This window comes from Phyllobates terribilis, unplaced genomic scaffold, assembly GCF_046119375.1.
Source record: "Phyllobates terribilis strain yellow unplaced genomic scaffold, ASM4611937v1 Scaffold_7__3_contigs__length_470593459, whole genome shotgun sequence".
Classification (NCBI taxonomy): Eukaryota; Metazoa; Chordata; class Amphibia; order Anura; family Dendrobatidae; genus Phyllobates; species Phyllobates terribilis.
Genome location: NW_027362767.1, coordinates 84070034 through 84094830, shown reverse-complemented (window position 1 = coordinate 84094830; position 24797 = coordinate 84070034). Strand labels below are relative to the sequence as shown.

Genomic DNA, 24797 nt, shown 5'->3' with positions numbered 1-24797 from the left:
ACTTAATTGGTAGTTGGCTCTCAAGCCTATGCAGCTTGGAGTAGGACAATATGTATAAAAAGTATCAAAGTGATCAAAATACGCATTTGCCTAATAATTCTGCACGCGGTGTATTCCGATTTCATGTCAGATATTGAGAAAAACATGCAGATGTGTCTTTTTATATAGTGTATGTAAACTTCTGGTTTCAACTGTACGTGCACAACTAGGACAGCAGACAAAGCTTGCTTTATAGGTGTACAACGGAGGCTGGTGGACAAAGCTTGTGACGCGCCCCCTGGGCCGTGTGTGTAGGGGAATACCCGGAGCCAGGTCTCTGTGTAATACTGGGGGTTGTAGTCTCCGTGGCGGCGACCCGGTCCCGTGGCTCAGGGTGGTCAAACCAGTGGCGGATCTGTTTCTTTGGTTTTGTAATATTTAAATGTCCGACTACGCCACCCGTGGATTGCGGTCACTGAGAACCGCCGCTGCGGGGCAGACCACTGAGGCTGGTGTGGTGTGCGCAGCAGAGGGTAGTATAACTCCCCATGGGAGGAGTATAGCCTCAGGGCAGCGTCGGTAGATGGTGAGGGTTGTGGTGCATGGGCGCAGCAGAAATGACTCAGAATCCTGCAGTGCAGTTCAGGGTCTTTACTGTTGGTAATGAAGAAGGCCCTGCCGGGAGTACTGGCTAACATTAGAGGCCTGGTCAGTCTGTGAGCGAACAAGAGTCCCCCTGGCCAGATGGAGGTATAGACCTTCCCGTCTGACTGCACTCTTCTCGGCTACCTTGCTGTAGTCGTGTAGCAGCCCACGTCCCTGAGTGTACCGTGTGGTGCTCACCCGTATGGCTGGTGACTTGGGGCCTTTGGTACCTTCCACTCCTCGATGGCGGTGCCGGTCCCTTGCGTGTGACTGAGCCTCCGGGCTTTCTATGGCCAGAGGACCAGAAATCCCCTGCCAGGTGGTTTCTGCTGCTGGGTGTAGATATCCCCACAGCCTCAGACTCCGGTGTCCGGTTCTCTGCGTCTTCTGCCAGGACGAGCTCTGCTTCAGTCCCTGGTCTTCAGCTCCTGGCTCCTACAGAGCTCCTTGCTGCTGCTCTGTCCCTTCTCTGGAACTAGACTCGACTCGACTCCCTAACCCTGCCCCAGATCCAGTTTATAAAGGGCAGGTTCCTCCCCTCCCTGGACTGGGGCAGGAGGTGTGGCATGCAATATTGCTCCTGACCAGGAAAACCAATGCTCGCTCTCAGACATGGCATTTCTACCACTGTGGCAACCAGACCCCTGGGGTGCCACACTTGCTTTATAGGTCTTCAGCTAGGATGGGCAGACAAATATTGCTTTATAGGTGTACAACTGGAACAGGCGGACAGAGCTTTCTTTATAGGTGTACAACTGGAACAGGCGGACAGAGCTTGCTTTATAGGTGTACAACTGGGACAGGAGGACAGAGCTTGCTTTATAGGTGTACAACTGGAACAGGCGGACAGAGCTTGCTTTATAGGTGTACAACTGGGACAGGCGGACAGAGCTTGCTTTATAGGTGTACAACTGGGACAGGCGGACAGAGCTTGCTTTATAGGTGTACAACTGGGACAGGCGGACAGAGCTTGCTTTATAGGTGTACAACTGGGACAGGCGGAGAGAGCTTGCTTTATAGGTGTACAACTGGGACAGGAGGACAGAGCTTGCTTTATAGGTGTACAACTGAAACAGGCAGACAGAGCTTGCTTTATAGGTGTACAACTGGAACAGGCGGACCGAGCTTGCTTTATAGGTGTACAACTGGAACAGGCGGACAGAGCTTGCTTTATAGGTGTACAACTGGAACAGGCGGACAGAGCTTGCTTTATAGGTGTACAACTGGGACAGGCGGACAGAGCTTGCTTTATAGGTGTACAACTGGGACAGGCGGACAGAGCTTGCTTTATAGGTGTACAACTGGGACAGGCGGACAGAGCTTGCTTTATAGGTGTACAACTGGGACAGGAGGACAGAGCTTGCTTTACAGGTGTACAACTGGGACAGGCGGACAGAGCTTGCATTATAGGTGTACAACTGGGACAAGCGGACAGAGCTTGCTTTATAGGTGTACAACTGGGACAGGCGGACAGAGCTTGCTTTATAGATGTAAAACTGGAACAGGCGGACAGAGCTTGCTTTATAGGTGTACAACTGGGACAGGCGGACAGAGCTTGCTTTATAGATGTAAAACTGGAAAAGGCGTACAGAGCTTGCTTTATAGATGTAAAACTGGAACAGGCACACAGAGCTTGCTTTATAGGTGTACAACTGGAACAGGCGGACAAAGCTTGCTTTATAGGTGTACAACTGGGACAGGGCAGGGGGACAGAGCTTGCTTTATAGGTTGTAGGGGTTTGGTACTCACTCAGCCGCGGTACAGGTAGGAACAGGAAACGTTTTCATAAAAATGTTCAGGCAGGTTTATTCGGACTTCATAAACTGCTTAGCATAGGCAAACAAAAGACAGCCTTTCCCGGCACAAAGGGAAAAACACAAAGCAAAATATCCATGCAATGGTGCGGGTTCGCCCGCTACAGGTCAGTGTCCAATTCTCAAGGCCTTAGCACAGACCAACACACTGGAGATCCACATGTCTCCAGACATAGACACCAAATGAGACACTTGGCCTCAATTGTATTTACAACAAACCACGTCCTGGGATGAGGATATGTGAGCAGCCACCCCTACCCATCTCTTATGACTGCCCTGATTCGCCCTATTAACCCTCTCAGCACTATACGTGCTGGAGCATACTTTTCCCGTTTCACATCACCGAAGCTACCAACCTTGGTGATACATATCTCCCGTTAAGGACCTGTCCGGCGGCCATCTTACAAGGTGTACAACTATGACAGGCGGACAGAGCTTGCTTTATAGATGTACAACTGGGACAGGCGGACAGAGCTTGTTTTATAGATGTACAACTGGGACAGGCGGACAGAGCTTGCTTTATAGGTGTACAACTAGGACAGGCGGACAGAGCTTGCTTTATAGATGTACAACTGGGACAGGCGGACAGAGCTTTCTTTTTAGGTGTACAACTCTGGCAGGTGAGATTGGCTATGGAGTAGTAGAGAAGAAGCGAGGAGCACCCCAGTCTAGCGATGAGGAGCCACGATCAGTTGGACTCGCTGACTTTTTAATATTAATGAATAATAGTAGCTGACACTGTTCTTTAAACATATTTGATTGGGATTATTTCTGGTTGCTCCTGAAGAAGCACTAAAACTTGTGCGTCTAGTTTCCTTGGCCGATGCACCAAATACTAAGACTATAACACAAAAAAGCAAGATGTTTATCTCTCAAAATCAAAGAGTTGCTTTAAATAGCCCCGCTAAAATGATCTCAGCGACAGCTGCCAAATTCTTTGACTACCAGAAAGTGTCAGTGAAGGACAATTCAATCCAAAATAGTAGCAGAATCCGGACAATAGGAAAGGGTAACTATAGTCATAAAGTCCAGAAACCTTTTGACGTTTTATACACAGTGTCCCAGTCTGTACTGTATGTACACAATCATGTGAAGGTTATCCCAGTAATGTGAGGATGAATGACAAAAGCCTAGATTAATAATTAGAAGTACATACTCTAAAGGTGAACCACGGAGGTAGACCGGGGCCGGTTTTACTTGGTTGCACCGCCGTGGCTAGTGAGCACCGATCCCACGCTCCCCTCTAATTGCACTGTTAACAAGGACAAATTGTCTCTTAGAAAAGACAGAGAGGAAGAAACAAACACCAGGTCAACCTGTCCTCAGTGGGTAACCTGGCCCGTTAAATCTGATGCCTGATCTAATAGAATGGGCGTTATCAATAGGCTGTAAGCCAGACGCTGTGCACTACCTGTGTGTGACCAGCACCCTATACAAGACTTCTTTGTGTGCAATTTTAATACTAAGCAATCACCCCCTCCATGAACCGGTAGGTTGCGAGTGGTTGTCTCATCAGTATTTTGCATCTGTGTTGCCGCCATCTTTATTATTTGGGTTTGCTGCATTCTGTGCATTAGTTCTGACACCCGGGCAGGTAAACACTACTGCCGTTTTTTTGCTATGTTTATTCTTGAACTTTGGGGGAATTTTAATTCCTCTTATTGTGGCTTTGCCTTTAATCTCGAGTTAAATCTTTGCAGTCCTCCTCACACCTTTTCTGCCACTTCATACTGGTGTGAATGATGAATGAAACAGCCACAGTCAGGAGTACCGTATGCAATGTACCGCTGAACCTGGAGAGCCACACAAGCTGCTGAGGTCACTGATTGGCTGCAGCAGTGATGTCACAACAATAAAAGACACCAGGAGTAGTGGTGGAGACTCAGCACAGGACCTGGGGAGGGTCAGTAGAGCACAGTTTGTTTGTTTTCTATAAAACAAACTGCAGCTGGTGGACAGGGGAAACAGGAAATCTTCTTTAACAAAGGTGTAAAAATGGCACTAACTTCATTCTTATCAAAAAGTTTCACAGTATTGGAGTAAGACATGTGACTAAAGGGCAGATTACCTTGAGGGCTCGCTCACACCAGCGTATACATTGGACGAGTGCTATCTGATGTTTTATTGGATAGCACTAGAACCAATGTTTTACTATGGGGCAGTGCAGATCTGCAGCGCACATCGAATGGCACGGACCCATTCAAGTCTATGGGTGCGTGGAAATCATCGGACTGCACTGGGATGAAATCTGAGTGCAGTCCGATTGCCACAGACTCACACAATGGAGAAGATGGAGAAATTTTGTTCTCCATCTTTTCCTCACCTGTACTATGATTCCCTCATCAGAGAGGATAAGATCACACTATGCTGACACTAATCAATCTCGGAGAAGAGTTTGATCGGAGTGTCAATCGATCCAATTCTCGGAGGAGAGAATCTACGCTCATCTGACCCCAGCCTTAAAGAGGTTGCCCACTACTTTTGATCTGTCGGTCTGATCGGTTGGGGTCCGACACCTGGCACCCCCACCGATCAGCTGTTATTGGTGCCAGCGATGGCGGTAGCCGGCCAGAAGCACTTACTTGCCGGGCTTGTCCGTCTACTTGTAGTAATTGATTAGAATAGGAGGCGAATGTGTAGTACTAAGCCTCGACCACTACAAGTAGACGGCCAAGCTCGGCAAGTAAGTCGCCAGCACCGATAGCAGCTGATCGGCACTGGTGCCGGGTGTCGGACCCCATCCAATCAGTGTAAAAGTAGTGGACAACCTCTTTAAAGTACATCTCCATTTGGTTCATCATGTCCTGTGGTATAGGTACAGACATGGAGTTGTAGCAGACACAACCAAGGCTTAGGGCCTGTCGGGTTCACAGCCTACAAAGGAAGGACCCAGAATTAGAAATGGCACGTGATAGGTTGGGCGCACGTTACAGACTTTGCATTGAGGTCCATATCTCCGATCATGTCGTTTTTACTCCAAGCATCTTGTGAGGATTCATTTTTCTCATACACAGCTCTATAATCCCTTGCATGCACCTAATTCATGGCTCAGAAGAAAAGTCTGCACTCACGATGGTAGATTGCTAAAATATGGAAATATTCATCCATGGTTGTAACATTTCCTGTGGTCTACAGAAATAAGAACGTACCACTCTCTGACTTATGCCGCAGCTCGTCTTAATGTTTTAACGGTGTTATCAGTCCTAAGGCCTTACACCCCGCCCTCGTGATGCTGCGTCATGCTTTCTGGAGAACATGTGCATGCACCAACGTAAGCACCGTGTCACAGTTTCCTACAAATCATCTCCATTTGGAGAATGCCTTTGTCATCAGAACAGGGGACTTTTTTTGTATTATATCACCCTCTTAATATAGGCTAGCAGCCAAGTTGGCCTCTGTAACATATGAATCGTTGACTGCTTTTATTGTGTTGATGGTCTAAATTCAAAGATAAAGTACAATGATGAATTAAAGTTCTGGAAAAAAGTGTCACTTTGCCCCTAGGAACCAACTAAATGGCTTTTTTATTTGGTCATCAAATATAAAAACCGTCCATACATATTAGATGAAAATTAGCCAAACCCACTGATTTTGTAGGGACTGACCACCTAATGGCCATGGGGGACTCCTGACTCTAACCCGACAGATGATTAAAGTACACAAAAACTATAAAAAAAAGAGTAAAGCCGGCCATATAAGTTAGCATGGCTGTTGGTCGAAAGACAGTTAGACTGACAGCCATCTTAGCCGCCTCTTCCATACACAGGCGTGTCTCACAAGATTATGTAGGTGCGTGTCTATAGTCTTCTCTGGGTAATTACCCTGCAAGCACCACCCCCTTGGCTACAGACCATAAACATTTGAAGCAAATAAAAAAGCCCATATCTCTAGAACCAGATGGCGGATTTGAAATATCTTTTTCATCATTACTGTATCTCTTTAAAGGGAATCTGTCAGTAGGATCAAAGCTCCATCTATATGGGCATGCTGGTCCTAGGAAGCTGAATACAATGACACCTTGATACCTGCGATCCGATGTCTTATTCCAGAGAAATCCACATGTTAGTTCTGATCTCAGTGTACAGCTTTATGTGATTATGAGAGCAGACTGTCAGCCATTACATGTCTCACACTGGTAACTCCCCCTTTCATTTATAATAATCTCTGGAGGCAGATTCTCAGGGAGATCTATGTCCAGCCCATAGATCTTAACAGCTCATTTACATATTAAGAAAGACATAGATATCTCTGGACTAAGACATCGGATCACAGATATCAAGGTGTCATTTTATTCAGCTTCCTATGACCTACATGTCCATATAGACGGCTTAGGAGGGTTGATCCTACTGACGGATTCCCTTTAAGGCTGAGTTTACACAGCACAATCACAGCCATTTACTGACGCAGATTAGCCGAGTCGTTTAAGGCCGATTACAGTTCAATGCGCACAGAACAATAATTAATACCATCATTCTGAGTGCACACAATATCATTGTTCTCGGCAGCACATCTCCTGTTTACACAGGACCGCGTGCTAAGAATAATGATCAAGCTTAATAACCATTGCACCAGACGAACAAGCGTTTTTTCACATTTGTCGGGTGTTTGCCGCCCTGTCGATCAGGAACAAGCATTCCGATTATCAATCGGATCAGTAATGATCCAAATGATAAACACTAAAATGTATAATAAAATGGTGTCTTCAAACTGCTTCCTCTGCATCTTGAAAGTTTTTCTCTGATCCTACACACGGCGTTATCACCAGATAACAGTCCCTGCAGCTCGGCCTTATCTGTAGTCACTAGTTTTAGCCTTCACGCCCTTCAGGACCCTACTTATCAAAATAAGAAAAAGGCGCGTGGTGAATTTGGCAGTTGTGCTAATCTCACCTTCAGGCCACAAAAAAAAAAAGTTTCTCCCCTAAAGAACTGAACTAAGTTCCAGTTCATCCCGCAGTCAGAAGGAAATCAGCATATTACAGAATAAGTGTGGACAACTTCTGGACCAGAGTTGGACCTGATAGAAAAAAACTTGTAAAAATAGAAAAATTTGGTCCTACAATACAAAGGGGTTCAGCACAATCAACATCCTTTAAATCCTGGGAACAGACGGTTTATGTTCCAAGAATTATGATTATAAAAAACTTCTATGCTGTATTTTTGATTTTTTTTTTCTGCATGAAAACCACAGGGGAAATTCCGTGCGTTTTTGATGCTTAGCAATTTTTTATCTAAGTGGGGAAAACTGCAGTAAACACACTGGAAAAATTAGGGTATGTTCACATTGGCGTTTTTGCAGTATTTTTTTGTGCAGAAAAAAAAATGCTGCCCTTTACAGTACCAGCAAAAATCTCATTCACACACTGCATTTTTTAAAAAAATCTGCAGCATGTCAACTCTTTCAGCTGCAAAAAACTCATGGAAAATAAATAAAAAACGTGCACCTGTATACAGCATTTTTCCTGTCACTAGTGTTTTTTTGCAGAAAAATCTGCAGCATGTGAACCTACTCTTAATGCAAGGTAAAAAAAAAAAAAAAGCATGGGGTGAATAAGATTTTACAAATCGCATTCATTTTGCAGTTACTAAAAAATACAATGATTTGCGTCAAAATCTGTGGAGGAAAATGTCCCCTTAACATGTAACAAGCCTCATATTCGCAGCTGAGGGTTTGTTACAGTAGTATCCAGTGTACATGTGTAAATTATACAGCATGTGCTGCAGAGAGATACTTTTTATCAACACTGATTCAAGATAGCAAATTATCAGGACGCTTTTTATAGATGGAAAAGTAATTATAATAAATTGTATAATTTATCATCAATTTTAAAGCTTGTTATTAAATGTATTAAAAAAAATTAAAGGGGTTTTCCTTTGGCATCCACAAAATCTACAGTATACTTTTTATTCATATTGGGAGCCTGTTAGCAAAGTATTTCTATACAGGGGGATACAGAAAACAATACATATTGGAATTTCCTATGGTAAATTCTGATTAATCCTACACTTTTAGTTGAGTTTGATGAACATTACATATAGTTGGATAGCGCTCCTTTAATAGACAGAAAACCATATGATGAGATGTAATTATTATAGGCTAACGAGCCTAAAACCAACTATTATGTAACTAGATCCAACCGAAAAAGTGAAATAATAATATAGTTATAGATGGAAACGTATTAGGAGCACCAAATAATACCTAGGAACATATAGAAATTCCAGATTTGCCACCAAATGTACTGCTCGCTTGTTTATTAGCCAAGACAAATTCATTATTTATACAAAAGTATATTTTCTGAATATTACCGGATTTCAGACCTATATGTTAAAGTGATTTTCTAGCCTTAGAGTGACGGCAGACTTGTAGCCTATGTGACTGAAGACTGGTGAATCCTCACAGCGCGCAGAGTGCAAGGCTGTCAGGATTCTCCGATGCTGGGAGCGGCGGCCGCGTGAACGCAAGTATGTGATTTGTATACATGCGTTCACTTGCAGACTAGACTTGCTCAATGAAAGTGAACTGAGCAAGGCCGGACACATCTAGTCGGAATGTGGCAGGAAGTATGCAAATCACATACTTGTGGTCACATGACCACCCACTCCCAGCAGCAGAGAATCCTAACAGCGCGCACTGTGCACAGTGTGAAGATTCACAAGTCTGCAGTCACAGTCACTGCAGACTAGAACCTCAAGCCTGGACAACCCCTTTAAAAGCAGAAAAGATCAAGTAAAATGTATTAAATAGTGTAGGAATCAAAATATTGCAGAAATAAAAGTAGACTAAAAAAGTAAATAAAAACAAGAAACTCAGGTTTTTATCTCTAAATGAAATTTATCTTGCAAATGAATAATCGTTATTTTCTTTTGTTTTTGTGTGCCAAATTCTTTAAAATGGCACACGCAGTTAATGAATTTTGCGCAAAAATATAAATGCTCTTTATGTCTTTCGTTTTTACACTTTTTTTGTTGAAAAAAAGCCGCATATTCTGCTAGAATGTCATAAAATAAAATCACTCTGAACTGGATTATACTTGTGCAAAACTGTTGTAATGACGACGAATCAGCTGAAAACATCTGGTCACCCCATACTCCGATCACAACGAAGAACATTAAAAAAAAAAGGCGAAAACATAAAATATATATATATCTAATAAAACAAAAGCATAAATCCAAAGAAGAATAAGTCACCAAAAAAACAGCACAAATTCAATAAGGAATCGGACCCCCTTATGGGTTGAGATCTTGCAGGAAGTAAATGCCACAAACCCAAATTATTTTACCTGTTACATTTAAATAATTAAGTAATTCTGAGCCACAACGTAGAAAGAAAAGATCACAAGGAATAGAAATTGAGGCTTTACCTTGTTTCCCTGCAGGTCAACCCTCACGTTGGATCCAATGTCACCACCACAATGGAAAAGATGAAGTCAAGCTTAGGGACAAAGGAGAAAGGACAGCTGAAAAAAGGTCACTAATACACAGCGCTGTGCACTTTGCAGCCACAAGACACACCCCATGTTCCAAAATAAGATTATCAGTAAGTGAGCAGGGACATTCCTGTGCCGAGATACTCTCTCTATAAGGGAAGCGCGTACAGTCAGCTGGGGAATGCCACGGTCACGCTGTCAGTCACTCTGCTGGCAGGACACATCACTGCCGGATCACCCACTGGGCGACCAAACCGGAAGGCAGTCATACCTTTATTGGGGCAACATGAAAGAACACCCTAGGTGATCACAACCTGTACACAAGTCTCTTCTGCTCTTCCTCCATTCTCTTACTGTGTCAATAATATGACTGAATGGTCCTGCAGGGGCGGACATATCATTGGTACAACGTCTGTAGGGGCCCAAGAGGTAAGGGGGCCAATAATGTATATGAAGAAGGGCATCCAGCCACCGCCAAAGGGGTTTCCTTACTGTGTTAAAAACATCCTTTATTAATATGCTCTAAAAAAACTAAAGAGAATAAAACAGAAACAATGGCCTACGCGTTTCGAGCATTAAAAGCTCTTAGTAATAGCACCAAAGGTGTGCTGATGTGAACTCCCTTCTCTTAAGCTGACAACCAAATATTGGCGTATGGTCAGGTGCTGCATCCCTAGGATTTCTGGAATGAGGGGACCAATTGAATCAGCAGGTTTTTTTGCTATGTAATCTGAGAGCAGCATAATTTAGGGGCAGAGAGCCTGATTCCAGCAATGTGTCACTTACTGGGCAGCTTGGTGCAGTTTTGATAGAATCCCTGTTTTCTCTGCTGTAGATGTCACGGTGCTCCAAATGCTGAGCTGTGTATAACCCCGCCCACAGCCCTGATTGGCAGCTTCTTGTGTACACTGTCAGCAAACTGCCAATCAGAGGTGGAGGCGGGGGTAAAACAGATTAGCTGGACTGCCTGGTATGAGGCACCTAGTCCTGCACTGATAATCTCCTGCTGATAAAACACTGATTGTATTGAAACTACAGCAAGCTACTGAGCAAGTGACACCTCCCTGGAATCCTGATCTCTGCCTCTACATTATGCTGCTCTCGGATAGCCAAAACCTGCTGTCAGATTCCCTTTAAATGACTTCAACCACCAGTCCCCTCTATGATCCAATCTGTCCTTACTCTGTATAAACCAATCATTTGAAAGTTACATGTGCCCTCCAAAAGGCAACGTTTTTGCATTTATAAATGCATTTAGCTCAACAGACTCATCACACTTTTCTTGAAGTGAGTGTAAAGCTCGGAGTGTAGTTGTACTGCCCTCTAGAGGATGTTTTCCAGCTTCGCACTTTTGTTGTGAGTTTTGGGAGTGCTTTTCGACAGGGCCCTACGCGCAAGGCAGTAATCAGGAACCCTGTTGCACGGACACACAATATGTCAACACTTAATAGATGAAAACATTGTGATTATTTCCACAATAGATATTAATATATAGTGTTTGCAGAGCACAGTCCAGCATTTTCTACCCAACACTCCACACACTGTCCGCATAACTACTGGCAAAACAAAGAATATGTTAAATAGTGAGTTCTTTGGAGTAGATCAGCTCCATAATGTGCTGAAAAAAAAGCTTCAAAAATGCTTAGAAAGATCATATGGAGGGTTTTTGAGCATTTATTTTTCATGATTAAGTTTTGGTGGGAAAGAAAAAAAATCACGCTACTTCTCTGAAGCAGATCCTGCTCGAATTAGTTGGATTGTCAAATCATGCTACAAAACAAATGCTTTAAGAAAAAAAAAATGTTCCCAAAGGATGAACGCACGAATATATCCTACGTTGTTTGCAAACGGACATTGAGTGAAGCATCTCCTAAGCCAGCAGTGGAGAACCTCAGGCTATCGGGCTGTTTACAGCCCTCGATGACCGTCCATCCGGCCCCAGGCAGATTCCGGGGGACCGCAGTGCTTGGGCTGCCAGATGCTGGCCCCTTAGTTTCTTCTTGCTCTGTGAACATACGCACGTAGTGTTCACTACTGAGTGCTGAGGCACATGCAATGACAGATTATGTCCTGACACCAGTGCCAGCGTCAGGAAGTACTTTGTGGGCGGAGTTAGCATGCAATTTGTACGGCCCCCGAAGGATGGTATAAATATCCAAATAGCCCAGAAAAGATTTCCCACCCCTGTCCTAAGCAGAAGATGTCAGAAGAAAGGTCCACTCACTTTATTTTAACCGCTTTCCAAATGTGTTGAAATTTAACCCCTTTACAACCCAAGGTGGTTTGCACGTTAATGACCGGGCCAATTTTTACAATTCTGACCACTGTCACTTTATGAGGTAATTACTCTGGAACTCTTCAACGGATCCCCCTGATTCTGAGAGTGTTTTTTCGTGACGTATTGTACTTCATGATAGTGGTAAAATTTCTTCGATATCACTTGCGTTTATTTGTGAAAAAAAAACAGAAATTTGGCGAAAATTTAGAAATTTTCAAAATTTTAATTTTTATGCCCTTAAATCAGAGAGATATGTCACACAAAATACTTAATAAATAACATTTCCCACATGTCTACTTTACATCAGCACAATTTTGGAACCAACATTTTTTTTTTATTGGGGAGCTATAAGGGTTAAAAGTTGACTAGCGATTTCTCATTTTTCCAACAAAATTTACAAAACCATTTTTTTAGGGACCACATCATATTTAAAGTCACTTTGAGGGGTCTTTATGACAGGAAATACCCAAAAGTGACACCATTCTAAAAACTGCACCCCTCAAGGTGCTCAAAACCACATTCAAGAAGTTTATTAACCCTTCAGGTGCTTCACAGGAATTTTTGGAATGTGGAAGAAAAAAATTAACATTTTAACTTTTTTCACAAAAATGTTACTTTAGACCCAATTTTTTTTTATTTTTGCAGGGGTAACAGGAAAAAATAATAATAATAATCTTTTTATTTAAATAGCGCCAACATATTCTGCAGCGCTTTACAATTCAGACAATTTTTACAGATATTCAGACATTATCATCACTGTCCCCATCGGGGCTCACAATCTACATTCTACTATTAGTATGTCTTTGGAGTGTGGGAGGAAACCGGAGAACCTGGAGGAAACCCACGCAAACACGGGGAGAACATACAAACTCCTTGCAGATGTTGTCCTTGCAGGACCCCAGCGCTGCAAGGCTGCAGTGCTAACTACTGAGCCACCGTGCTGCCCCAAAATTGGAACCCAAAATTTGTTGTGCAATTTCCCCTGGGCACGCAGATACCCCATATGTGGGGAAAAACCACAGTTTGGGCGCACGGCAGGATTCGGAAGGGAAGGAGCGCCATTTGACTTTTTGAATGTAAAATTTGCTTGAATAATCAGCAGACGCCATGTTGCATTTGAGGAGCCCCTGATGTACCTAAACAGTGGAAACCCCCCACAAGTGACACCATTCTGGAAACTAGACCCCTCAGGTAACTTATCTAGATGTGTGGTGAGCACCTTGAACCCCCAGGTGCTTCACAGAAGTTTATAACATTGAGCCGTAAAAAAAAAATTTTCACATTTTTCCCACAAAAATGTTTTTCAGTCCCCAATTTTTCATTTTCACAAGGGTAACAGGAGAAATTGCACCATGCAGTTTGTTGTCCAATTTCTCCTGAGTACGCAGATACCCCATATGTGGGGGAAAACCACTGTTTGGGCGCACGGCAGGGTTCGGAAGGGAAGGAGAGTCATTTGACTTTTTGAATGTAAAATTTGCTTGAATAATTAGCGGACGCCATGTTGCGTTTGGAGAGCCCCTGATGTGCCTAAACAGTGGAAACCGCCCACAAGTGACACCATTCTGGAAACTAGACCCCTCAGGGAACTTATCTAGATGTGTGGTGAGCACTTTGAACCCCCAGGTGCTTCACAGAACTTTATAACATTGAGCCGTAAAAATACAATTTTCACATTTTTCCCACAAAAATGTTTTTCCGCCCCCAATTTTGCATTTTCATAAGGGTAACAGGAGAAATTGCACCATGCAATTTGTTGTCCAATTTCTCCTGAGTAAGCAGATACCCCATATGTGGGGAAAAACCACTGCTTGGGCATACGGCAAGGCTCGGAAGGGAAGGAGTACCATTTGACTTTTTGAATGTAAAATTTGCTTGAATAATTAGCGGATGTGCCCCTGATGAGCCTAAACAGTAGAAACCCCCCACAAGTGACACCATTTTGGAAACTAGACCCCTCAGGGAACTTATCTAGATGTGTGGTGAGCACCCTGAACCCCCAAGTCCTTTACAGAAGTTTATAACATGGAGCCGTGAAAATAAAAAAATCAAACTTTTTCCACAAAAATTATGTTTCAGCCCCAATTTTTTTATTTTCACAAGGGTAAGAGGAGAAAATGGACCCCAAAAACTTTTGTGCAATTTCTCCTGAGTACGTCAATACCCCATATGTGGGAAAAATACAGTGTTTGGGCGCACGGCAGGATTCGGAAGGGAAGGAGCGCCATTTGACTTTTTGAATGTAAAATTTGCTTGAATAATTAGCGGACGCCATGTTGCATTTGAGGAGCCCCTGATGTACCTAAACAGTGGAAACCCCCACAAGTTACACCATTTTGGAAACTAGACCCCTCAGGGAACTTATCTAGATGTGTGGTGAGCACCTTGAACCCCCAGGTGCTTCACAGAAGTTTATAACATTGAGCCGTAAAAATAAAATTTTCACATTTTTCCCACAAAAATGTTTTTCAGTCCCCAATTTTTCATTTTCATAAGGGTAACAGGAGAAATTGCACCATGCAGTTTGTTGTCCAATTTCTCCTGAGTAAGCAGATACCCCATATGTGGGGGAAAACCACTGTTTGGGCGCACGGCAGGGTTCGGAAGGGAAGGAGCGCCATTTGACTTTTTGAATGTAAAATTTGCTTGAATAATTAGCGGACGCCATGTTGTGTTTGGAGAGCCCCTGATGTGCCTAAACAGTGGAAACCCCCCACAAGTGACACCATTCTGAAAACTAGACCCCTCAGGGAACTTATCTAGATGTGTGGTGAGCACCTTGAACCCCCAGGTGCTTCACAGAACTTTATAACATTGAGTCGTAAAAATACAATTTTCACATTTTTCCCACAAAAATGTTTTTCCGCCCCCAATTTTGCATTTTCATAAGGGTAACAGGAGAAATTGCACCATGCAATTTGTTGTCCAATTTCTCCTGAGTAAGCAGATACCCCATATGTGGGGAAAAACCACTGCTTGGGCATACGGCAAGGCTCGGAAGGGAAGGAGTACCATTTGACTTTTTGAATGTAAAATTTGCTTGAATAATTAGCGGATGTGCCCCTGATGAGCCTAAACAGTAGAAACCCCCCACAAGTGACACCATTTTGGAAACTAGACCCCTCAGGGAACTTATCTAGATGTGTGGTGAGCACCCTGAACCCCCAAGTCCTTTACAGAAGTTTATAACATGGAGACGTGAAAATAAAAAAATCAAACCTTTTCCACAAAAATTATGTTTTAGCCCCAATTTTTTATTTTCACAAGGGTAAGAGGAGAAAATAGACCCCAAAAACTTTTGTGCAATTTCTCCTGAGTACGTCAATACCCCATATGTGGGAAAAATACAGTGTTTGGGCGCACGGCAGAGTTCAGAAGGGAAGGAGCACTGTGTGACTTTTTGAACGCAAAATTGGCTGGAATCGAGAGCGGACGCCATGTCGCGTTTGGAGAGCCCCTGATGTGCCTAAATAGTGGAAACCCCCCACAAGTGACCTCATTTTAGAAACTACACCCCTCAAGGATTTTATCAAGGGGTATAGTGAACATTTTGAACCCAGAGGTACGACACAGAATTTGATAACATTAGCTCATCATATTGAATAAGTTGTCATTAGTCTTGAGCGCAAGTGCTCGCTACTTGAGTTTGCATCGGGTACTCAGGTATGAACCATGTATCAAGGGTGCTCGAGTGACAAGCTCGAGTCCCCGCCCGCATGTTTCACGGTTATTAGATACCCAAAAAAACCATGCGGGGATCGCTCGTGCATGGCAGGCAATCCCTGCAAGGTTTTTTTGGCGAAGCATATGGGGCGGAGACTCAAGCATGTCACTCGAGCACCCACGATACTCAGTGCATACGCGAGCACCCGATACAAACTCAAGTAGCGAGCACTTGCGCTCAACACTAGTTGCCATATCGTCATCTTTTTTTTTTTTTACTTTTGAAATAATAGAATTAGACTTACCGGTAATTCGGTTTCTAATAACCCACCACGACAGCACCAAAGGAGGATGTCACCCCACCCTAATAGGGACAGGAAACACAAAGAGGTTAAATAGCCTCTCCCTCATCCTCCCTCCAGTGTTTTTATAAAGGACCACACAAGTATGGATGCTTCAAATTATATTTATTCAAATTAAATGATTGGCTAACCAAGCCTGGGAGGGAATTACCAGTGCTGTCGTGGTGGGTTATTAGAAATAGAAATACCGGTAAGTCTAATTTTATTTTCTCCAATAACCCCCCACGACAGCACCAAAGGAGGAGTACCAAAGACTCATGTTTAGGGAGGGACAATGGCCTGAAGTCTTTAATGGACATTAAATTAAGTTTGTAAAGCTTGGTGAAGGTATGGACCGAGGACCATGTAGCTGCTGTACATATCTGCTCGAGGGAAGCGCTAGCCTTCTCTGCCCTGGAGACGGACATGGCTCTGTAGTGCCGGCGTCCCTGCCCTCTGCTAGGCAGGGACGCTGTTCCCCTCACCGCTCTGCTCCGTGCCCGGCGTCCCTCTCCCGCTCTGCTGGCAGCGCGCGCTCCTTCCCGGCCACTGTGCTTAGGGCGCGCGCCCTCCCTCCCTCTTAAAGGGGCCGCGCGCGCCGTCCTAAGGAGTCCCCGGCCAATGGCCAGAGGACTTTACCATATATAAGGCACCTCCTCCAAAATGGAGGTCCCCGAGCAATGTTGTTGCACCGTTCTACTCTGCTTCAGCCCTCAGGTCCCGTTGCCAGTTACCTGCCAGTTACCTGCCAGATTCCTGCCAGCTTGCTGTCCTAATCCTGCCTGATTTCCTGTTACCTGCCTGCCTGCCTGAGGTGCGACGGTCTGCCTTACAACTCCGGTCAGTCTGTCTAAGGACCAACTTGCCCGCTCACCTGGGAGCGCACATCAGCTACCTGCCTGCTTGCCTGAGGTCCGACGGTCTGCCTTACAACTCCGGTCAGTCTGTCTATGGACCAGCTTGCCCGCTCACCTGGGAGCGCTTCTCCGCTACCTGCCTGCTTGCCTGCCCGGAGGCTCCGCTGTCACGTGCTGTGACCACGAGCTATTCCAGACTCTTGCCCGCTCACCTGGGAGCGCTTCTCCGCTACCTGCCTGCTTGCCTGCCCGGAGGCTCCGCTGTCACGTGCTGTGACCACCAGCTATTCCAGACTCTTGCCCGCTCACCTGGGAGCGCTTCTCCGCTACCTGCCTGCTTGCCTACCTGGAGGCTCCGCCGTCACGTGCTGTGACCACCTGCTATTCCAGAGACTCTCGCTTGCTCACCTGGGAGCACACATCCTCCATCTGCCTTGCTAGCCTACCTGGAGGTTCAGCCATCACAGGTCGTACCTACCCTTTACCTAGAGACTGCCCCGGTCACTTGCCGTGACCTCCAGCCCGTTCTTCCAGAGACTGCCCCGGTCACTTGCCGTGACCTCCAGCCCGTTCTTCCAGAGACTGCCCTGATCACTTGCCGTGACCTCCTGCCCGTACACCCAGAGACTGTCCCGGTCACCTGCTGTGACTGCCTGCCTGGTCGCCACCCGCTCCCTTACAAGGACCGCTCCCTTGTATAGTAGCCCAGAGGTTCCGCCTCCCAGACCCGTTACAGTTTGCTCGGGCCATGGAACCCGGTGGCACCCAAGCTCCCTCGCTCTCGGACCTGTGTCATGAACTGTCCCGTCAAAGGTCCCAACAGGAGTCCATCCTGGGTCACCTGCGGAATGTCAATACTCGCCTGGACACTCTGACTGTTCCACCAACAACCTCCGCCAGTGCCATGTCTCGCAATCCGGCAGCTCCGCTGTCCACTAACATCATGATATCCTACCCCGGACCTCGGCTTTCTGCACCTCCTCGCTTCGGAGGCGACTCAGCCCAGGCTCGGGGCTTCATAAATCAGTGCACCCTGCACTTTGAACTATTGTCCCACCAGTTTAACTCCGACCGAGCCAAAATTGCATTCATCATGTCCCATCTCACCGGGGAGGCCCTGGCCTGGCTAAATCCTCTATGGGAGAGAGGAGACCCCCTGGTGTCCAACTTGCCTGCTTTTCTCACGGCTTTCCGGAAAGTCTTCGACGAACCCGGACGGAAGACCTCATCCGCATCATCGTTGCTACGCCTCCGTCAGGAAAGTCTCACCGTGGGCCAATATGCCATACGGTTCCGTACCCTTGCCTCGGAGCTGGCCTGGGATAATGATGCTCTGGTTTCCGTCTTCTGGGAGGGTCTGTCCGGCCGTATTAAAGATGAACTTGCCGGTCGGGACATTCCTACCACTCTCGATGACTTAATAACTCTTGCCACCCGGATTGACCTACGGTTCCAGGAGCGTGCCAGAGAGGTCACCCGTGAGAGGAGGTTACCACGTCTAGCTCCTACCTTTCAGAAACCCGTCACTCCTTCTGTCTCTAACCAGGTACACCCTCCTGAGCCTATGCAGGTCGACCAGACCAAGATGGTCAAGACCCGTCAGGACTTACGCCGTGCCGAGGGGGCCTGCTTCTACTGTGGCAGTAAGGAGCACCGGATCCGTGCCTGCCCGGAGAGGTCGGGAAACGCCTGTGTCTAGGTTCGCTCAGAGAGGTCCACCTAGACAAGAATAAATCCTCTCCATCCCTGCTGTTGTCAGTTTCAATCGTCTACGGGGAGAACCGTTATTTCGAACTAGCCCAACTGGACTCTGGAGCAGCCGGGAATCTTATTTCACAGTCCCTGGTAGAGAAATACCGCATCCCCACCAAACCTCTGGCTGTACCCTTGTCTGTTGCTGCCGTGGATAGGGGGCTCTTACCACGCCCCATCCAACTCATCACCGAATCCATTACTCTGCAGGTGGGAATGCTGCATTCTGAAAGTATCTCCTTCCATGTTCTGCCTGGACTCTCTCACGCCCTCTTGCTAGGCCTACCTTGGCTCCAGAAACATGCACCCGTTCTTGACTGGCAGAACGGAGAAGTCCTTCGCTGGGGACAGGGCTGCCATAAGACCTGTCTGGTTCCCGTTCATCCCGTCCGTCCTTCTCCTACCCCAGCTAATCTACCTGGACTTCCGATTCCTTATTGGTCTTATGCTGATGTCTTTAATAAAAAGGAGGCAGAGACACTACCCCCTCATAGACCATACGACTGCCCTATCGACCTGTTACCTGGTACTTCTCCTCCCCGTGGGCGTATTTATCCATTATCCGCTGCTGAGACCCGGTCGATGTCCGAATATATTGAGGAGAATCTGGCCAGGGGATTCATCCGGAAATCTACCTCCCCAGCGGGAGCAGGCTTCTTTTTCGTCAAAAAGAAGGACGGCTCTCTCCGTCCCTGTATAGACTATAGAGGCCTTAACCAGATCACGGTGAAGAATAAGTACCCCCTTCCGCTCATTCCGGAGTTATTTGATCATCTGAGGGGGGCTAGAATCTTCACCAAACTGGACCTCCGTGGGGCGTACAACCTGGTTCGTATCCGTCAGGGGGATGAATGGAAGACGGCATTCAACACCCGGGACGGCCACTATGAATATCTGGTAATGCCCTTTGGCCTCTGTAACGCTCCTGCCGTCTTTCAAGAGTTGGTCAATGACATCTTCCGGGACCTTCTCTACTCCTGCGTAGTGGTGTACCTGGACGACATCTTGGTCTTCTCTCCGGATCTCCAGACTCACCGGAGGGATGTTCGTCAGGTCCTGCTCAGGCTCAGGCAGAACCATCTCTACGCTAAATATGAGAAGTGCCTCTTTGAGCAGACCTCGCTTCCGTTTCTGGTCTACATTATCTCTCAGACCGGCCTACAAATGGATCCTGAGAAACTGTCTGCCATCGAGAAATGGCCCCGACCAGAGGGGTTGAAGGCTATTCAACGGTTCCTGGGCTTCGCCAACTATTACCGCCTCTTCATCCCGCACTTCTCTTCCCGGACTGCCCCAATTTCCGCGCTCACCCGTAAGGGTACTAATCCCAAAGAGTGGCCGCCCGAAGCAGAGGAGGCCTTTCTTTCCCTAAAACAGGCCTTCTCTTCCGCCCCGGTGCTGCATAGCCCGGACGGCAACAAGCAGTTCTTACTGGAAGTTGACGCCTCCTCCTCTGGAGCCGGAGCGGTACTTACTCAAAAATCATCTTCCGGGAGAATGGTAACTTGTGGCTTCTTCTCCAAACTCTTCTCCTCTTCTGAGCGCAACTATTCCATAGGAGACCGAGAGTTATTGGCCATCAAGCTGGCGTTGGAGGAGTGGCGTTACCTACTCGAGGGGGCTCTTCATCCGGTAATAATTTACACTGACCACAAGAACTTGGCTTACCTCCAGCATGCCCAGAGACTTAACCCGCGCCAAGCCCGGTGGTTCTTGTTTTTTGCTCGCGTTGATTTTGTTCTTCATTTTCGCCCGGCTGACAAAAACGTCAAAGCAGACGCCTTGTCCCGATCCTTTCTGGTGTCCGATCTCGAGGAAGAACCTAAACATATCATCGATCCCGCCAGAGTAATGCAGGTGGCTCCCGTGAGTCTAAATCGTCTCCCTCCCGGTAAGACGTTTGTTTCAGTACCTGATCGGGAGAAGATCCTACACTGGGGCCATTCGTCTAAACTAGCTGGCCACGCCGGTCAGAAAAAGACCCTCCAGCTTATTGCCCGACACTATTGGTGGCCTACCCTGCACAAGGACATAATAGACTTTGTTTCTGCCTGTGTGTCCTGCGCCCGCAACAAAGTCCCGAGACATCTGCCAGCCGGACGCCTCCTTCCGCTTCCTGTACCTGCTGCCCCCTGGCAGCATATAGCAATGGACTTTATAACTGATCTCCCCGTCTCTGCCGGTTGTACGGTCATTTGGGTGGTCGCTGACCGCTTTTCCAAGATGGCTCACTTTATTCCCCTGCCAGGCCTTCCGTCTGCACCCGAGCTGGCTAAAGACTTTATCCGCCACATCTTCCGTCTTCATGGCCTGCCCCTCCACATCGTGTCGGATCGTGGGGTACAGTTCACCTCACGTTTCTGGAGAGCCACTTGTAAACTACTAGACGTCACCCTGGACTTCTCTTCCGCTTACCACCCACAGTCCAATGGTCAAGTGGAGCGGATCAATCAGAACCTGACCAGTTACCTCCGGCACTTCGTTAATGCCCACCATTCTAACTGGGTGGATCTCCTACCATGGGCCGAGTTCTCTTATAATAATCACGAGAGCGAATCCTCCTCCAAATCCCCGTTTTTTGTAGTCTTTGGTCAGCATCCTCGGATTCCTTTTCCTGTCTCCACCTCTGTGGACAACCCGGCTGCGGAATCTCTTGTTAGCAAATTTTCCTCCATATGGGAGAGTACCCGGTCCGCACTCCTTCTGTCATCCGAGCGTATGAAAAGACACGCTGACAAAAAACGCCTGGATCCTCCACAATTTCGTCCAGGAGATAAAGTTTGGCTCTCATCTAAATATGTTCGACTCAAGATACCTTCTTACAAGTTAGGGCCTCGGTTCATCGGTCCTCTGGAGGTCATCAGTCAGATCAACCCGGTGGCCTATAAATTGAAACTCCCGGCCAACTTACGGATCCCTAACTCCTTCCATGTATCTCTCCTCAAACCCGTGGTGCTTAACTCTTTTTCCAAGTCTACAGGTACGCCTCCTGCTCCGGTTTCTGCTGAGGACGAGTTTGAGGTAGAGAACATTCTTGCCACCAAAAGGGTAAGAGGAAAGACCTTTTTTCTGGTAGATTGGAAGGGGTTTGGTCCTGAGGAGAGAACGTGGGAGCCCCGGGAGAACATCCATGCCCCTCTCATCCTAGCTAAATTTCTATCTGGCCTAAAAAAGGGGGGGCCTAAAGGGGGGGGTACTGTAGTGCCGGCGTCCCTGCCCTCTGCTAGGCAGGGACGCTGTTCCCCTCACCGCTCTGCTCCGTGCCCGGCGTCCCTCTCCCGCTCTGCTGGCAGCGCGCGCTCCTTCCCGGCCACTGTGCTTAGGTCGCGCGCGCGCACCCTCCCTCCCTCTTAAAGGGGCCGCGCGCGCCGTCCTAAGGAGTCCCCGGCCAATGGCCGGAGGACTTTACCATATATAAGGCACCTCCTCCAAAATGGAGGTCCCCGAGCAATGTTGTTGCACCGTTCTACTCTGCTTCAGCCCTCAGGTCCCGTTGCCAGTTACCTGCCAGTTACCTGCCAGATTCCTGCCAGTTTGCTGTCCTAATCCTGCCTGATTTCCTGTTACCTGCCTGCCTGCCTGAGGTCCGACGGTCTGCCTTACAACTCCGGTCAGTCTGTCTAAGGACCAACTTGCCCGCTCACCTGGGAGCGCACATCAGCTACCTGCCTGCTTGCCTGAGGTCCGACGGTCTGCCTTACAACTCCGGTCAGTCTGTCTATGGACCAGCTTGCCCGCTCACCTGGGAGCGCTTCTCCGCTACCTGCCTGCTTGCCTGCCTGGAGGCTCCGCTGTCACGTGCTGTGATCACCAGCTATTCCAGACTCTTGCCCGCTCACCTGGGAGCGCTTCTCCGCTACCTGCCTGCTTGCCTGCCCGGAGGCTCCGCTGTCACGTGCTGTGACCACCAGCTATTCCAGACTCTTGCCCGCTCACCTGGGAGCGCTTCTCCGCTACCTGCCTGCTTGCCTACCTGGAGGCTCCGCCGTCACGTGCTGTGACCACCTGCTATTCCAGAGACTCTCGCTTGCTCACCTGGGAGCACACATCCTCCATCTGCCTTGCTAGCCTACCTGGAGGTTCAGCCATCACAGGTCGTACCTACCCTTTACCTAGAGACTGCCCCGGTCACTTGCCGTGACCTCCAGCCCGTTCTTCCAGAGACTGCCCCGGTCACTTGCCGTGACCTCCAGCCCGTTCTTCCAGAGACTGCCCTGATCACTTGCCGTGACCTCCTGCCCGTACACCCAGAGACTGTCCCGGTCACCTGCTGTGACTGCCTGCCTGGTCGCCACCCGCTCCCTTACAAGGACCGCTCCCTTGTATAGTAGCCCAGAGGTTCCGCCTCCCAGACCCGTTACAGGCTCTAGTAGAGTGTGCTTTCAGTTTCTCTGGTGGTGCGAGATTTTGGATCTGATATGATTCCACAATTGCTTTCTTGATCCAAGTGGCGATGGTAACCTTGGAGACCTTCTTCCCTCTGTTCTGACCAAATGGCTGAATAAAGAGGTTCTGATCCTTCCTCCAGGCCTCTGTTTTTTGGAGGTAGTGACGAACAACCCGCCTTACGTCCAAAGTATGGTATTCTTCTTCCCTTTTATTTTTTGGGTCTTGACAGAAGGAAGGAAGAATTATCTCTTGAGACCTATGAAAGTCTGAGACTACCTTTGGCAAGAAAGATGGGTCCAGTTGTAGAATAATCCTATCATCCAGGATTCTCAGATATGGGTCATTCACTGAGAAGGCTTGGATTTCTCCCACTCCCCTGGCAGTGGTAATCGCTACTAGAAATGTTTTTTTCCAGGCTAATTTATCCAGCTCTATTGAGGCCAAAGGTTCAAACGGTGGTAGTGTCAGACCTTTAAGGACGATATTAAGATCCCAGGAGGGAACGTGGTTAATTATTCTGGGACGCAGACGAGTAGCTGCTATCATGAACCTTTTTACCCATCGGTGTTCGGCTAGGCTCTGGTCGAAATAAATACTCAGCGCCGCGATCTGAACCTTGAGGGTGCTGGGTCTAAGGACCTTCTCCAGCCCTTCTTGTAGAAAATCCAAGATCTGGGTCATGTCAGGATGCTGAAGATCTGGTATATTTGGTTTATACCATGTTAGGAAGGTCTTCCATATCTTGCTGTATATGGAGTTTGTGATTTGTTTCCTACTTTTTTGTAGGGTATGAATTACTCAGTCTGAGAGTCCTTTGGCCTTCAGGATTGTGAACTCAGAAGCCAGGCCGCTAAATGGAGGTTCTCTGAATCTGGATGGAGTATTGGACCCTGATGAAGAAGGTTCTTGATTGCTGGCAGAATGAGCGGTCCCTCTATGCTTAAACTGTTTAGTGCACAGAACCAGCTCCTTTTGGGCCAAAGTGGGGCTATCAAAATTATCTTGACCTCCTCGGTCCTTACTTTCTGTAAGGTCTTGGCTAGCAATCGAATTGGGGGAAAAGCGTAAGACAGATGGAAACGCCACGGGTGAGCGAATGCATCTATCCCCAGGCATACGTCGTCTGGATCTAGGGAGAAGTATTTTTCTGCCTTGGTGTTCTGGCGTCTTCCAAAGAGGTCCACCTCCGGATGACCCCATTGTCTGGTCAGCATGTGAAAAATGTCTGAGTCCAGCTCCCATTCCCCCGGATGGATATTCCTTCTGCTCAGAAAATCAGCCTGGATGTTGTCTGAGCCTTTTATGTGCAGACCTGATAAGGAACGAAGATGTCCTTCTGCCCAGAAGAATATTCTTGTCGAGATACTTTTTAGATTCTCGTACCTTGTACTCCCTTGATGGGACAGGTGAGCTACGGTAGTCATGTTGTCTGAATAGACTTTTACGTGTTTGCCCGTAATGATTGGAGCCGACATTTTGAGTGCCTCCTCCACTGCCTTTAACTCGCGGAAGTTGGAGGATCTCCTGCTGGTCTCTTCTGTCCAGACCCCTTGGAAGGGGGTTTGAGCCACGACGGCTCCCCATCCCGTCTTGCTGGCGTCTACCATGACTGTTATCAGAGGGAACTGAGACCATGTGACTAGCCCAGGGGAT

At 47.2% G+C, this 24797-nt stretch overlaps 1 protein-coding gene across 1 annotated transcript in view; it reads right to left on the bottom strand.

The window, feature by feature from the left end:
• The window catches only part of SPTB (spectrin beta, erythrocytic), a 140844-nt gene extending 130868 nt beyond the window's left edge, over positions 1 to 9976 (bottom strand). Inside the window, exon 1 of the mRNA XM_073638915.1 lies at positions 9799 to 9976. The gene's annotated coding sequence lies outside the window, so the exon portion shown is untranslated. The remainder of the gene's footprint in view (positions 1 to 9798) is intronic.
• Positions 9977 to 24797: the final 14821 nt, after the last annotated feature.